Here is a 14,308-nt window from a genome sequence, read left to right as displayed (position 1 = left end):
TTAATGCATATACCAAGATTATCATTAAGAGGCTATAAGTTGCCCAACGTAAAAATAGTCATTGTCTAATAATCTGAATTTACAACAATTTACAACAAAAAGCAGCAAGTGAGGAGAAAGGGGGAGGCATACAGAATTCCTCATTTTCCACAAGCAAGAGAGAACTCAGCATGCTGCTCTTACCAACTCCAAGTTCGAAGTCATGTTAGTAGCTTGAAATCAGCCATGGGGGAGTATTTATACCACAGAAGTCAGTGAATGTGACAAATAACTTCTATTTTTCAGAGCCACTACTATCCCACAAGGTACAGTCAGCAAGATTCTCTTTTTTTGTTGTTTGGTATTGTGGAAAAATGTATATAATATAAAATTTACCATTTTAGTCATTTTTAAGCAAGCAATTTAGTGGCATTAAGGACACATACAGTGTTATACAACCATCATCACCACCGTGCATCTCCACAACTTTTCCATCACCCCAAACAGCAACTCTGTACTCACTATAAAATAGCCTCCCTACCCCACTCCCCTCAACCTGACAACCACTCTTCTACTTTCTGTCTCTTAATATCTCATGTAACTGGACTTGCACACTATTTATCCTTCTGTACCTGGTTCATTTCACTTAGTATAATGTCTTCAAGGTTCATCCATGTTACAGAATGTGCTAGAATTTCCTTCCTTTTTCAGGCTAAATAATATTCCATTATATATGTATCAGGTGGCACTAGTAGTAAAGAACCACCCTGTCAATGCAGGAGACATAAGAGATGTGAGTTCAATCCCTGGGTCAGGAATGATCCCCTGGAGAAGGAAATGACAACCCACTCCAATATTCTTGCCTGGAGAATCCCATGGACAGATGAGCCTGGTAGGCTACAGTCCGTAAGGTCTCAAAGAGTCAGACACATCTGAAGCAACTTAGCACACAGCACGTATATGTACTCCTTTAATAGTCATTCATCCATGGATGGAAGTGGGTACTTTTAATACTTGTTGATAAATAGAAACATATATCTAAATAATAATGATCAGTACAAACTCTGAACTTCCTGTTAATAGGGCATATGCCTTCTCAAACAGTTACCAGGTAAATAAAAGATGAGAACATAGTGTAACCCACTATCAGTGAAGTGGGTTGTACTCCCTCACTGACATCTTCAAGGATCCCAGCATGTTGTGTGGAAGTCAGACCCACTGAGACTCTAGTACAGGAGCTAATGAATAACACATATGCAATTATACACAACACAATGCTCAACACAGGCACTGGGCCAGGTGCAGTCACGTGCATTATCTCACGAAATAGAGATTCTCCCTTATTAAAACTCTATCTGCCAACACAGTGTACATCAACATTGAAACTTTCTAATGAAACAAATGAACTGGCTTCTTTGTTATCTAGTCTAGACTGAACTAACAATAATCAAGCGGGTATGAATATCTAAACTGTTCCTAAGCTTTCATAGCAGAGAAACCAGGCTCACAGAGGTCTGCTAATGGGAGTGGAAGATGACAGTTTCAATCAACTTCTGTAAGTTCAGGATATCTGTATTCATTTCACAATACAAGGGAAGAAGCCAATTGTTTCTGCTTTCCAGTTAAGGAAAATGGCTTAAAGTGGTCATGTGACTTATCAACACAGCCGAAAGGACATGAGTAGAAGGCAATTTCACCGGAAACTGAAACCCCAGTGTCTAAGGAATCAGACTACCAGACGGACCCAGAGCCATGGGCAGTACATGTGGAGCCACATGGTTTACTATGGCCATGATCTGGAGCTGCAGTGGGATTTTTGCCTCATGGTGCCCAGCTGAGACAGGGGTTGTCCAAGGAAAGATACGACTTCCAGGGATTCAGGCAGACATTACACTCCAAATATTAATAGTCCCCTAACTTTGCCCTTTTGTCTTTCAAGTCAAACAAACCAGGAAGGTGTAAGTCAGCGGTTCTCAACACTTGCTACACATTGGAATTACCTGATCAGTTATTTGAAAGCATTGACCCGTAGGCCACTCAGCAAACTGCAGCAGAATCTGCGGGACTGCAGTCAGGATTGAGGGCCACCAGTGCAAAGTCACACCTTTCAGTAAGGGACCTCAGACTTGGAGGCGTCTGCATCAGCTACGAACAGGCTTCCACCTCTGCTGTAACTTTTCTGGTGACCATCATTTCAGGCAGTAAATGCCAGAGAGAGAATGAATAGGAAATGGAAGGACACACATAAACCGAACATCAAAATGAACATCAAACTGAAAGGAAAGCAATGCAGGCAACTTTAAGAATAATGGCCAAGATTAAACCAGGGATTCAAATCTAAAATGGAAACTGACCTAATCCTCCACTGGTTTCATTTCTCCCACTCAATTTTTTCTGCTATTTTCAACTTTGTTTCCTCTCTAGCACTGATCCCTGTGGATTGTGCCAAACAAGCTTTCTGATGGATTCACTGCTGTTAAAATACTTCCTAGGATTACCCCGCCTCAGTGGGATTATCCAGAGTATTCCCAATCCATTCAGAGGTAGCAAACTAATAAAACTGTGGAATACATTATCAGGAGGCTGTTGTAACATTTCAGTTGATAATACACTATCTTTCCTCAAATGGGCTATAAGAACAAAACCCCTGAAGAGCCCAGGATATTACTGAGTTTGATTTCAGCTGGATGTCAGTACTGATTAGCCCAGGCAATTTTTTCCACCTCTCAAAATAAATATACAGTTACAGATGCAGAAAACAAACATGGTTACCAGGGAGTCAGAGGAGGAGAGATACATTGGGAGATTGGGACTGATATATACATACTACTACAAATAAAACAGATAACTAATAAGGACCTACTGTATAGTACAGGCAACTCTACTCAATACTCTGTAATGATCCATATGAGAAAAGAATCTAAAAGAGTGTATATAGGTACATGGCTAAATGACTCACTTTGCTGTGTACACCTGAACCTAACAATCTAATTTACAGTATCAACCTAATTGATACTGTAAATCAATCATATGCCAACAGAAATTTTAAAAAAATAAATAAATGCAAAGCCCAGTTCACTTTAAGTGTGAAAACTGAGAAACAGGTCCTAGTCTGAGCTCTGTGCTCTCCTTGAGAAGGTGGAAAAGGAAAGTGAGCTAGCAACTATGATACACTGCATGAACTCCCTCCTGGAAAAGAGAAGCTGCTATGGAAAACTTTAGCCAAACCTAGGCTAGCCGCCTGGCACTATCTACCCTTGAGGTGCTAGCAGATGAGGCATCCATTATAGGTGAAAGTGTCTCCCCAAATGATACTGAAGTCCTTACCTCCACTACCCATAAAAGTGACCTCACTGGAAGTAGCTGCAGATTATCAAGTTAAGACAAGGACACTGGGGGAGGGAAAGGGCTGATACAATATGACTGTGATGCTAAGTCACTTCAGTCATGTCTGACTTTTTGCAACCCTATGGACTGTAGCCCACCAGGCTCCTCTGTCCATGTGATTCTCCAGGCAAGTGGTTTTCCAGATCCTCCTCCAGGCGATCTTCCTGACCCAGGGATCGAACCCACATCTCTTATGTCTCCCGCATAGGCAGGCAGGTTCTTTACCACTAGCACCACCTGAGAAGTCATTATGACTGGTGCCCTTCTAAAAACGGGGAATTTGGACACAGAGATTGACATTGACAGATGGAGGAGGATATGAAGACAGAGAAAACAACCATCTACAAACTACAGATGCCTGAGGCTGCTGGAAGTCAGGAGAGTGGTATGGCACACACATTCCCCCTCAGAGCTGTCAGAAGGAACCTACCCTACTGACCCTTGACTTCTGACTTCCAGCCTCCATACTGTGAAATCATAAATGTGTGGTATTGAAGCCACTGTGCCCATTGTGCTTTGTTAACAACAGCCCCAGGGAACTAACACCACATCAAAAGAAAGTATTGATTTAAAACCTGGTGGGTCGTTGAAAATCAGACTACTAATCCAGAGGCCTAGGAAAAAAAGAGGCACTCAAACTGTGATGCCAAAGAGAAGCATCAACGGAGCTGATTAGACAAAGTTAAAAGGGTGGCAGGAACAGGACCAGGAGCAAAACCAAAGAGGCTGTTCCGTTCACTATATAAGCATGGACCAAGCACTGTTCCAGGTGTGGGGTTACAGAAGTGGATAAGCAGTTATGCGCCACGTGTGCCGCTAGGCTGTGGTGAATGCAGCGTGCTGAGGCAGCAGTAAGCAAGGTGCTTCAGGATCAAGGTGGTGGGGGATGCTCACAGAGCAACCTGGGATTCGAGGAGGACTTCCTAGGAAACAGGAGGTGCGGGCCTGCTCAGTTATGTCCGACTCTATGTAACCCCTTGGACTGCAGCTCACCAGACTCCTCTGTCCATGGGACTGTTCCAGGCAAGAATACTGGATCAGGTTGCCATTTCCTTCTCCAGGGGAATGTCCCCACCCAGGAATGGAACCACATCTCCTGTCTGTCTTATATTGGCAGGTGGATTCTTTACCTCCGAGCTACCTGGGAAGTCCTGACAAACAGGATATCTAAGCTCAGTCTTAAAGGATAAGAAATTGGCAGGATGGATCAAAAGATGTCTACTTGCATAAAGAATCCAGGGGCCTCTTGGCACCATGTTAACAATGTTGAATAGAATGTGATTTTTTTTTTTTTAAGAAAGAATGAGGTGTCACTTTCACGTGTACACTTGAACAAGAAAACCAGAGTTTGGCACCTCCAGAGCTGCAGTGCACCCACAGTAATAACCAGCAGCAGGGGCCATGTTACAGAGCAGAGGAAACCGTGGCCAGGCCAGTAACTCATCCCAACATATGCAGATATAAGAGCAGCGGAAAAGGAAATAAAACTGCACATGCCACACGGAAGTAAGTTATAATTGTTCATGGTACATGTGGGACATGCCACAACACTACCACCTTTCAGAACTACCAGAAAACACAGAGGACTTTGCAGGGGCTCCTGACAGCAAGTGGGAGCAAGCCAGAGAAACTAAAGTAAAAATAAAAATAATAAGGCTCTCATAGGGTTGTTGTATGAAATGAAGAAAGAAGAAATAGTATTTCAGAGTAACTGGGATATGCCACCCCACTCCATCTATCAATGTTTGGTCTAATCTGTCTGGCGTTTATTTGATCATTTTGTGTTAATTTATCATCATTATCACTTTGCAATATTCACTTCTTGAAAGCAACCTATTTGGGGAAAGATGCCTTCATATCACAAATGAGGCTAATTTAATGACTCCAACGAGCAGTACCCTAATGGGGAGCCCAGCGGCTGCAGGCGTGAGCACACACAGGCCCGGCTCGGGGCTCCTTTGTGCGGCACCGCTCTGCTAATTGGATCTAACGAAGGAGCTGGAGGTATTCTCCTTCTGTTTTCTAACGATATTAATGTCTTCATGAGGTTAATGAAACTGCTAACACAGGCCAATTGTGAATGGCTTTATGTATAATAAAAAAAAAAAAAACCATCTATTCTGAGTTTTTTGCAAACACTAGGGACAAAGATTGCTGTGGTGGTTTTGCCTATTATTGAGTATATCAACGGGGCTTTTTTTCCTTCTTTTTTCCTTTAGGACCAGGCTCGAAGACCACTAACCTCATGTGATTCGGAGATGCCAAGACTGCTAGGTGGACCTAGTTGGGGCCTGCTTAAGGCTGCAGCCCTGGTTTAGTCCTAGCCTTTATGGTCTCTACTGCCCCCTGCTGACCGGGAGAGGCAGGAGCGGCTCTCCAGCACCCCCTTGGGAAATGGAAAGCACCAGAAGACAAAATATGAACAGCTATTATTTACTGTCACTTACTATATGACTTCTAATTTAATACTCACAACATTCCCGTGGGGTAGCTCCTGCCCTTTTACAGATGAAGAAACCTAGGCTCGAGTAATAAACCAAGTTCCCTGAGGACACAGGGCTTGTGAGTGGCAGATCCAGGACAAGGTATAAATCTGTCTGACTCACAGCTGCTGTTATACTCCCACCAGAGACATGGTAGAGTGAAAAGTACATGTATTTTAAAACAAGATAAACTTGGATCTTGGTTTTCCTTCCCCAATTTAACAGCCATTTAAGATAAACCTTAAACAAGTTCTTATATTTATTTTCTCACTTCATGGCAAATAGAAGGGGGGAAAGTGGAAATAGTGACAGACTTTATTTTCTTGGGCTCCAAAATCACTGTGGATGGTGATTGAAGCCGTAAAATTAAAAGATGTTTGCTCCTTGGAAGAAAAGCAATGACAAACCCAGACAGTGTATTAAAAAGCAGAAATATCACTTTGCCAACAAAGGTCTGTATAGTCAAAGCTATTGTTTTTCCAGTAGTCATGTAAGGATATGACAGTTAGACCAAAAAGAAGGCTGACTGCCAGAGAACTGATGCTTTCAAACTGTGGTGCTGGAGAAGACTCTTGAGAGTCCCTTGGACTGCAAGGAGATCCAACCAGTCCATCCTAAAGGAAATCAGTCCAGAATATTCATTGGAAGGACTGATGCTAACGCTGAAACTCCAATCCTCTGGCCATCTGATCTGAAGAACCGACTTATTGGAAAAGACCCTGATGCTGGGAAAGACTGAAGGCAGGAGGAAAGGGGGATGACAGAGGATGAGATGGTTGGATGGCGTCACCGACACAATGAACATGAATTTTAGTAGGCTCCAGGAGTTGATGATGGACAGGGAAGCCTGGTGTGCTGCAGTCCATGGGGTAGCAAAGAATTGGACATGACTGAGTGACTGAACTAAACTGATCACCAACTCAAAGGACATGAGTTTGAACAAACTCTGGGAGATAGAAAAGGACAGGGAAGCCTGGTGTGCTGCAGTTCATGGGGTTGCAAAGAGTCAGACACAATTTGGCGACCAAACAACAACAGAATGTGAACCTACATTGAAGGTTTTCTAGAAGGGTTAGTAATGAAGTAAGTAAAGCAAAGAACCTGAGATATAGTGACTGTATAATAGCTGCCATGTGCTACCTGGGGCCAGAAACAGAAAGTGGACAAGGATCAGTTTTCTTGTGGTTTAGTGACTGCTTCATTCAGGTTCTGTGAAGGTTTGTGACTCAAGATCCAGGTTCAGAAAAATATTAAAATGCTCAACTAACGATGTCAGCACATCTGAATAGCTCCTTAACACTTATAAAGCACTTTTGTGTATATTTTATTTGATCTTCACAAATACATACCCATAGATCCATAAAAATGCCATAATTAGAGAAAACTTACAATATGTCCAGTCATTCACTAAGCACAGAAAATACATGGTCAAATTCTGTCTTTATAACAACCCCATAGGTTGGTATTAATATTTTCCCCATTGTCTAGATAAGGAAACTAAGGCTCAGAAAAGTTAAGTAACTTTCCCAGAATTACACTGTACTAAGCAGCAGAGTTAAGACTTTAACCCCAGTCCACCTAGCCACAGAGCTCATTTCTCTCAATAAGGGGGCTAATGCAGTTTTCTTCTAAAGTAGGCTGGGCAAGCATGACATTTTCACTATGTACATGAGAATATTCTGACTCATATAAGGGAAAGCGACCCGTTCAAGGACTCAGAAGTTCTATTTTGGGAAAACTAAGCCTGAATGGTGGTATCTACAACCATGAGAAAGATCCTTATCTCTGAAAATCATAGTGAGCTGAGATGATAACCATCCAGTATAATACAAATAACACTTATGAATAAGATAAACTACATTCTTTATTTGCCTCAGATTTCTCTTCAAATCTTTGATTCTGTAACTCCATTCTTAACACAGACTTAGCCTTAAAACTAGAAAAAAATTTTTCAATTAAGATAAAGCTACATGGGCACAAGAAGGTTCCAGGTGTCTTAGGTTCACAACATAACAGCCGGAGAAGAACTTTGTGAAGCTAGTAATGTCCAAAAGCATTAACATCCAAAGATAAATTAATAATAATGGGGGAAGCGAATTATTCATTAAAACTAGATGAGGTTAGGAAAAAAATTATCCCTTTGCAAATCTGGCCCAGCACTTTCACTATAAATTAAAATCTATGATAAATCACAAATAAATTGGATGGACATCTGCAGCAGAAATTAAATTACCAAAAAAAAACTGCACATTTGGGGAGCTTTACAAACAGGGAAACCACCATGAGAGATAGCTTTTCTTACAGATTTTTTAATGGATTCATTTCTTATTTAACATATTTTAAAGAACAAATGTGATGCTTCCCACTCATTAGTTCCTTTTGAATATTAAGAATTTTCTACGAACTGGACTGTGAGGACAGTCAGATACATAAGGACACTGTAACATAGGGACTAGAGGCATAACTACAGTGCTTAAATGTAAATTTATCAAGTTATGAATATAATTCTGAAACTTTTAGCCATGACATATAACATATTTGTTTGATTATCATTATGACAATCATAAAATAGGAAATAGAAAGAAAGGCCTTTATAAACACAAACTTTCTCATCTTTAAAGACAGTTTAGGGGCTTCCCTGGTGGACCAGCGGTTAAGAGTTTGCCTGCCAGTGCAGGGAATACAGGTTCAAACCCTGGCTCAAGAAGATCCCACATGCCACAGAGCAACTAAGCCCACGTGCCACAACTACTGAAGCTCACACACCCTAGGGCCCGGGCTCCGCAATAAGAGAAGCCACCGCAATGAGAAGTCCCCACCCTGCAATGAAGAGTCACCCTTGCTCGTCACAACTAGAGAAAGCCTGCACAAAGCCACAAAGACCCAATGCAGCCAAAAGTAAAGAAATAAATCTTGAAAGATAGCTTAGGTTTCTATATATCTCAAGATCAGCTTTGTATTTAAAATGAACAGTGAAAAGAGTGTAAATAATATACAAATATAAATAAAATAACATGGTTTCGTAAAAGTTAACTATGAAGGGCAACAAATCATTGGAGAGCTTCCTATTTGAAATAAACCTGACTTGTCCCTTCTTCTTATTAAGTGATAAATAATTTACTGTCCCTCAGTTCCTATTATTTAACTTGTATTGTAAAAATGTATCTTTCTGCAAGCAAGACTTTCAAGGTAAGAAAGTGTATTAACTGAGGAAGGTTTGCCTTAAACAGACTTTCCTGCTTTGCAAGCCGAGTTATCCCTTTGGTGACCACAAGCATGAATGAAGACACGCTTGGCCATTCAGCAGCACTGGCCCGGGAAGTTGCCTGCATCCCATAAAGCACTCTGGGTCACCATAACACAGAAGCAAGACAGAGAGATGGCAAGTGTCCAGGAACTAAGAAGGAAATCTCCCATCTATTGTAAGATGCCTTTAATGTAGGGGACAAGGGGTTGTTATCTTGACAAACAACGGACATCTCAATCTCCCAGTCTTTCCAAACCTTCACTATCTACTGATCAATTAAGATGCCTTATTTATCCTACACAGCACACCCTTCACAGCTTACTATTTCTGCTATCTCTTTCCACCCCTGCTTATGGCATGATATGTAAGACTTTCCTCTATCTCCAACAGTGAGTCTCTTGGCAAAGAAAAGAGAAGAGCCGAAGCATACCCAGGACTCTCCAGACCTTGAGTTGGACAATGACCCCTGAAGTAGGCAAATGGGCCCAGGGTGTTTATGTGTCAGAATAAAGCTTTACCTTTTTCCTATCAAGGAAGCTCTCAGAACTCGGCAAGTATAGTAGCTCTCAACCAGGCCAGTGGAAAAATCCAGCCTCAATCAAATCTGTAAAATAAGATCATTGCGAGGGTTGTAAATTAGCAAAACCCCTGGACTAACTGCTCCATGTTTCTCAAAAAGTGGAATTTAGTCATCTTTCAATGAGCCATGTGTTCTCCAAGCCATCAGAGCCCTGTAACTTCTTTGGTCTCATACCTGATCCTCCTTCATACATCTGTAATACCAATCCAGCCCTGAAACCACTTGGGCTTGAAATTAAAGACTCTGAAAGAGTCTTTCCCAGTGTTTCAATGAATCTACAGTGTTTTGACCCAGGCAGCCACAGCTAATGCTCCCTGGTTGCCTCTCTCTACTTGGGAATCTCAGCTTGAACTGCATTTTGAAAATGGGGAAACAGATAAAGGCAGCCCAGCAGGAAGAAGGGAAAGCATGCCTTGAAGTGTGGCACTGTGAAGAATCACGCCCCACATTCCAGAAAGGCAAGCAGTTGGGCGCAACTAGACAAAGGGTTTCTGGGAGAAGTAGGGGAACAGAAACGCTGAGGGGAGAGGTGTAGCAAGAGGCAAATAGTGAAAAGAGCTGCAAGTTAAGCTGAAGACCCTGAACTTCACCCTGAAAACTGAAGGGAAATGGCAGAAAGGGGCTGGGCAAGTTGTTGAAGGTTTCTAACTGGTTGGATTTCTGAAAGAAGTGAATTCGCTCAGTCATGTCTGACTCTTTGTGACCCCATGGACTGTAGCCTACCAGGTTCTTCCCTCCATGGAATTTTTCAGGCAAGACTACTGGAGTGGGTTGCCATTTCCTTCTCCAGGGGATCTTCCTGACCCAGGGATCGAACCCAGGTCTCCAGCATTGCAGGCAGATGCTTTACCATCTGAGCCACCAGGGAAGCCCCAAGCATGGGATTATTTGAGAGAACAATTCCAAACTTCTATTTTAGAATTTAACACTGTCAAATCATTTAGATGTGGGGAAAAAAAACCAGCACCTCCCAAATAAATGGAAAGCCAATACGAAATAACAGGCAAAACTTATCCATACCTTATAAAGGATTATTTTTCATCAATAGGTTAACAGAATTTTGAAGGCCATAGGAAAGATGGCCTTCAGCAAAAGATGGCCTTCTCCCTACCAGCAAAAAGTACTTAGTTCATCAGTAAAATCAGCTGGTGTGGATCAAGGGTTCACATGGCTGGTTGCATCAGAATCACCTGAGACGCTTGTAAAAACTGCTGCTAACCTAGCCTCACTGCTAAGAGATTATTTAATTGGGTTGGGGGAGGGAGGGAAGGAGGCAGGCAACGTATTTTTTTTAAAGCATAAGAAGCTCAAGGACTCTTCTGGCTCTGAAATTCTATCATCTGTGTCAAAGAAGGTTCCTACCTTTTGAAGTGAAATATGGAAAAGGCCATTTCCTTTGTATCTTCAGACCCTAAATCTGGAATGAGGTTTGGAAAGCACCTCCAAAGAGTTCACAGCACCCTTCTTCTTTAAGTTGGTTTAATTCTTGGGCATATCAAGTTTCTGTCTAAAAAAGCATAGGATTATTTGAGAGAACAATTTCAAACTTCTATTTTAGAATTTCACACTGTCAAATCATTTAGATGTGAAAAAAAAAAAAACCAAACAGCACCTCCCAACTAAATGGAAAGCCAATATAAAATAACAGGCAAAACTTATCCACACCTCTTAAAGGATTGTTTTTAATCAATAAGTTAACAGGAATATATACATATAAAATCTTAGTCTGTGTAACATGTTCTAAAATGAGTTATGCCAGCATGGTAAATGAGCAGGCTTCCTACTTATGTTCTGCCTCTCTTCCTCTAGCCGAACCCAAGAACATGTTTGCTTGCTTGCTTGCTTCTTGTAAAAGCTATTATTTACTGAACACGTCCTATGAGCCAGGCATTGTGCCAAAAACTTATTCCAAATAAGTTAGTATTTATCACCATTTTATTAATGAGGAAACATAACTGCTCAAAGACGGGGCTAGTAAGAATCAGCACCAGAATCTGAAGTTCTGTCTCCTAAATCTCTGAGCCACACATCTCTACAGGGTAGTGCCCTTCCTCTCCACTCTCTAAAGCCCGTCCCCCACACCCTCACGCTCCCTACCTTGACCCGTGGACCAGGATTCCACCATGACGTCACTGAACACATGTGAAGAAGTAAATGAAGTGTAGACCCAGGCGCACAGCTCAGATCATCTGGTCCTCGCCCAGGAGAGATGGATCCCTCAGATTGCTGTCAGTAGAGCGCCCTCTGTTGTTTAGGATGCCAAAGTGGGTTAAGGACAGAGGACCAGAAGATTCAAAGTGCTTCCTTATACTGAGCTGACCTAATCTTGAGATGAATTTGTCCCTTTTAAACCAACAACTGTACCCACCCCCATCATAAAGAAAACACTCCTGCTCCATCGGTCAATCCCAAAAGGCTTCAACCCCAAAAAGCAAGAAACATCAATCTCAGTTTTCAAGATTTTGTCCAAAATCAAGTTACAGAATCATTACAAAGGTCCTGAAGTTAGCCTTCACTGTCTGGTTAGATGCTATTTTCCTGTGTTCTCACTGTTCACACAGGTTATGGCTACTGCCTTGTCAAAGTGTGACTGGGAGAAGAAGGAACGTCTCCTATCTGCGGCAGGATAACAATATTGAACCTGCTGCTTAGAGCAGGAGGCCCCCAATGCTTGCTTTATTTACCCAGAAATTATAAAACATTTAGAGACCCCTAGGGCAAGTTAATCATAAAATATTCAGCAACATCTGTGCCATATTATTTAGTGACAGACTAGACTCGGAAAATATGGCTGCTGCAGGCTGCCCTGCACCACGTCAGCCGTTGGGCTGCGGCTGGGAGGCGCTTTTTCCTGGCCCTTCGTTCCCACTGCCCTCGTTGTCAAGCAGACGTCTCCCACCCCCAGCACCTCACAGTCATGGGGCTACCAGGACAAGCTTAATAACACGTTTGTGCTCAGAGACCCCACGAACAAAGCAATTTCTAACAAAGGCTGCCTGGCCCTGTGAGGGTTGGGGTTGTGTCCCTCTCCGGAACTTAACTATACAGGAGAGTCCCAGCGAGGCAGGGTCACAGGGTCGGGATGGAATTGCCCACAGGCCGAGAGCGCTCACCCGCGCCCAGGAGTCTCCGCATGCGCACTGGATGCTGCTTTGTTCCAGAAACTCACCAGACTACAAACCAAGACACCTGAGTCCTATCAGACGGTCAAATGTTCAATGCTTTGCTTTGCGCAAAGCGCAGTGCTAGCTCTGGCTGCTAGTTCTTCCTCTGCCACCTTGTGACCCTAATACTTGTGTGATCCTCAGAGTGGCTTTCAGGGTGGAAAGGACAAGACAGTCAGTGGAAGAGCTGTTGTAAGTCACACGCCCTTCCTGTCACTAAAGTCCAATAAACAACTGCTCTCTCCACTCCACTCTGCCCCCATTCCCAACTACGTTTGTTTTGAAAAGTTCTCATAGGCTGTAGCATGTCCTCTGCAAGAACTACTGGAGTTGCTGTTGTTCAGTCACTAAGTCGAGTCTGATTCTTTGTGACCTGGTGGATTATGGCACTCCAGGCTCCTCTGTCCTTCACTATCTCCTAGAGTTTGCATTGAGTCAGTGATGCCATCCAACCATCTCATCCTCCGTTGCCCCCTTCTCCTGCCTTCAGTCTTGGAGTAGATCCTTTACAAGCAGAGTGAACACACATCCCAGCCCCACTGAATTAGAGTTTGCAATTTAACAAGATCCCCATCTGAACAGTAAAATTTGAAAAGCACAGTTCAGGGGTCAGCAAACTTTTTCTTTATAAAGCTAAATAGTAAATGTTTCAGGCTTTGTGGGTCATTTAATCTTGGTCACTACTGAACTATGTCATTGTATTATGTATAAGTGAATGAGTGTGGCCATGTTCCTGTAAAACTTCATTTACAAAAACAGGCTACATAGTTTGCCCATCCTATGTCAGACCAGCATTTTTCTTCAAATATTAGCATTCATTAGCACCACTTAGGGAGCCTGTTAAAACACTGCTTGCCAGTCCCTACCCTCAAAGTTTCTGATTCAGAAAGTTTAGGAAAGGGTCTGGGGATTTATATTTCAAACAAGTTTCCAGGCAATGGCAAACTCTGCTGGGCCAGAGACCACACTTTGCGAATCACTATTCTAGAGTAATCATTTTCAAACCTGGGTGTACATTGGAATAATCTAGGAGTGTTTAAAAATACTCATTTTAGGATAAAGAAGATGTGGTACACATATACAATGAAATATTACTCGGCCATAAAAAAGAATTAAATAATGCTATTTGCAGCAACAAGGATGGACCTAGAGATTATCATACTAAGTGAAGTAAATCAGACAGACAGATATTATATGATATCACCTATATGTGGACTCTAAAACAATGACACAAACAAAGTTATTTACAAAACATAAACAGACTCACAGGCTTTCAAGACAAACTTATGGTTACCAACAGGGAAATGGGTAGGGGAAGGGATACATTAGGAGTTTGGAATTAACATATACATACTACTATATATAAAATAGAAAATCAACAAGGACCTACTACATAGCACAGGGAACTCTACTCAGCGTTCTGTAATAACCTATATGGAGCATCTGAAAAAGAATGGACATATGTATA

General features: G+C 42.1%; 1 protein-coding gene across 1 annotated transcript in view; it reads right to left on the bottom strand.

Annotated features, from left to right (window-relative positions):
• PLPPR1 (phospholipid phosphatase related 1) overlaps positions 1–9,692 on the bottom strand; it is a 558,611-nt gene extending 548,919 nt beyond the window's left edge. The window contains exon 1 of the mRNA XM_043453687.1: positions 9,615–9,692. The gene's annotated coding sequence lies outside the window, so the exon portion shown is untranslated. The remainder of the gene's footprint in view (positions 1–9,614) is intronic.
• Between the last annotated feature and the right edge of the window lie 4,616 nt (positions 9,693–14,308).

This window comes from Cervus canadensis, chromosome 30 (genome assembly GCF_019320065.1).
Source record: "Cervus canadensis isolate Bull #8, Minnesota chromosome 30, ASM1932006v1, whole genome shotgun sequence".
NCBI lineage: Eukaryota > Metazoa > Chordata > Mammalia > Artiodactyla > Cervidae > Cervus > Cervus canadensis.
The sequence above is the reverse complement of the archived record's forward strand: the minus strand, read 5'-3'. Positions and strand labels throughout refer to the sequence as shown.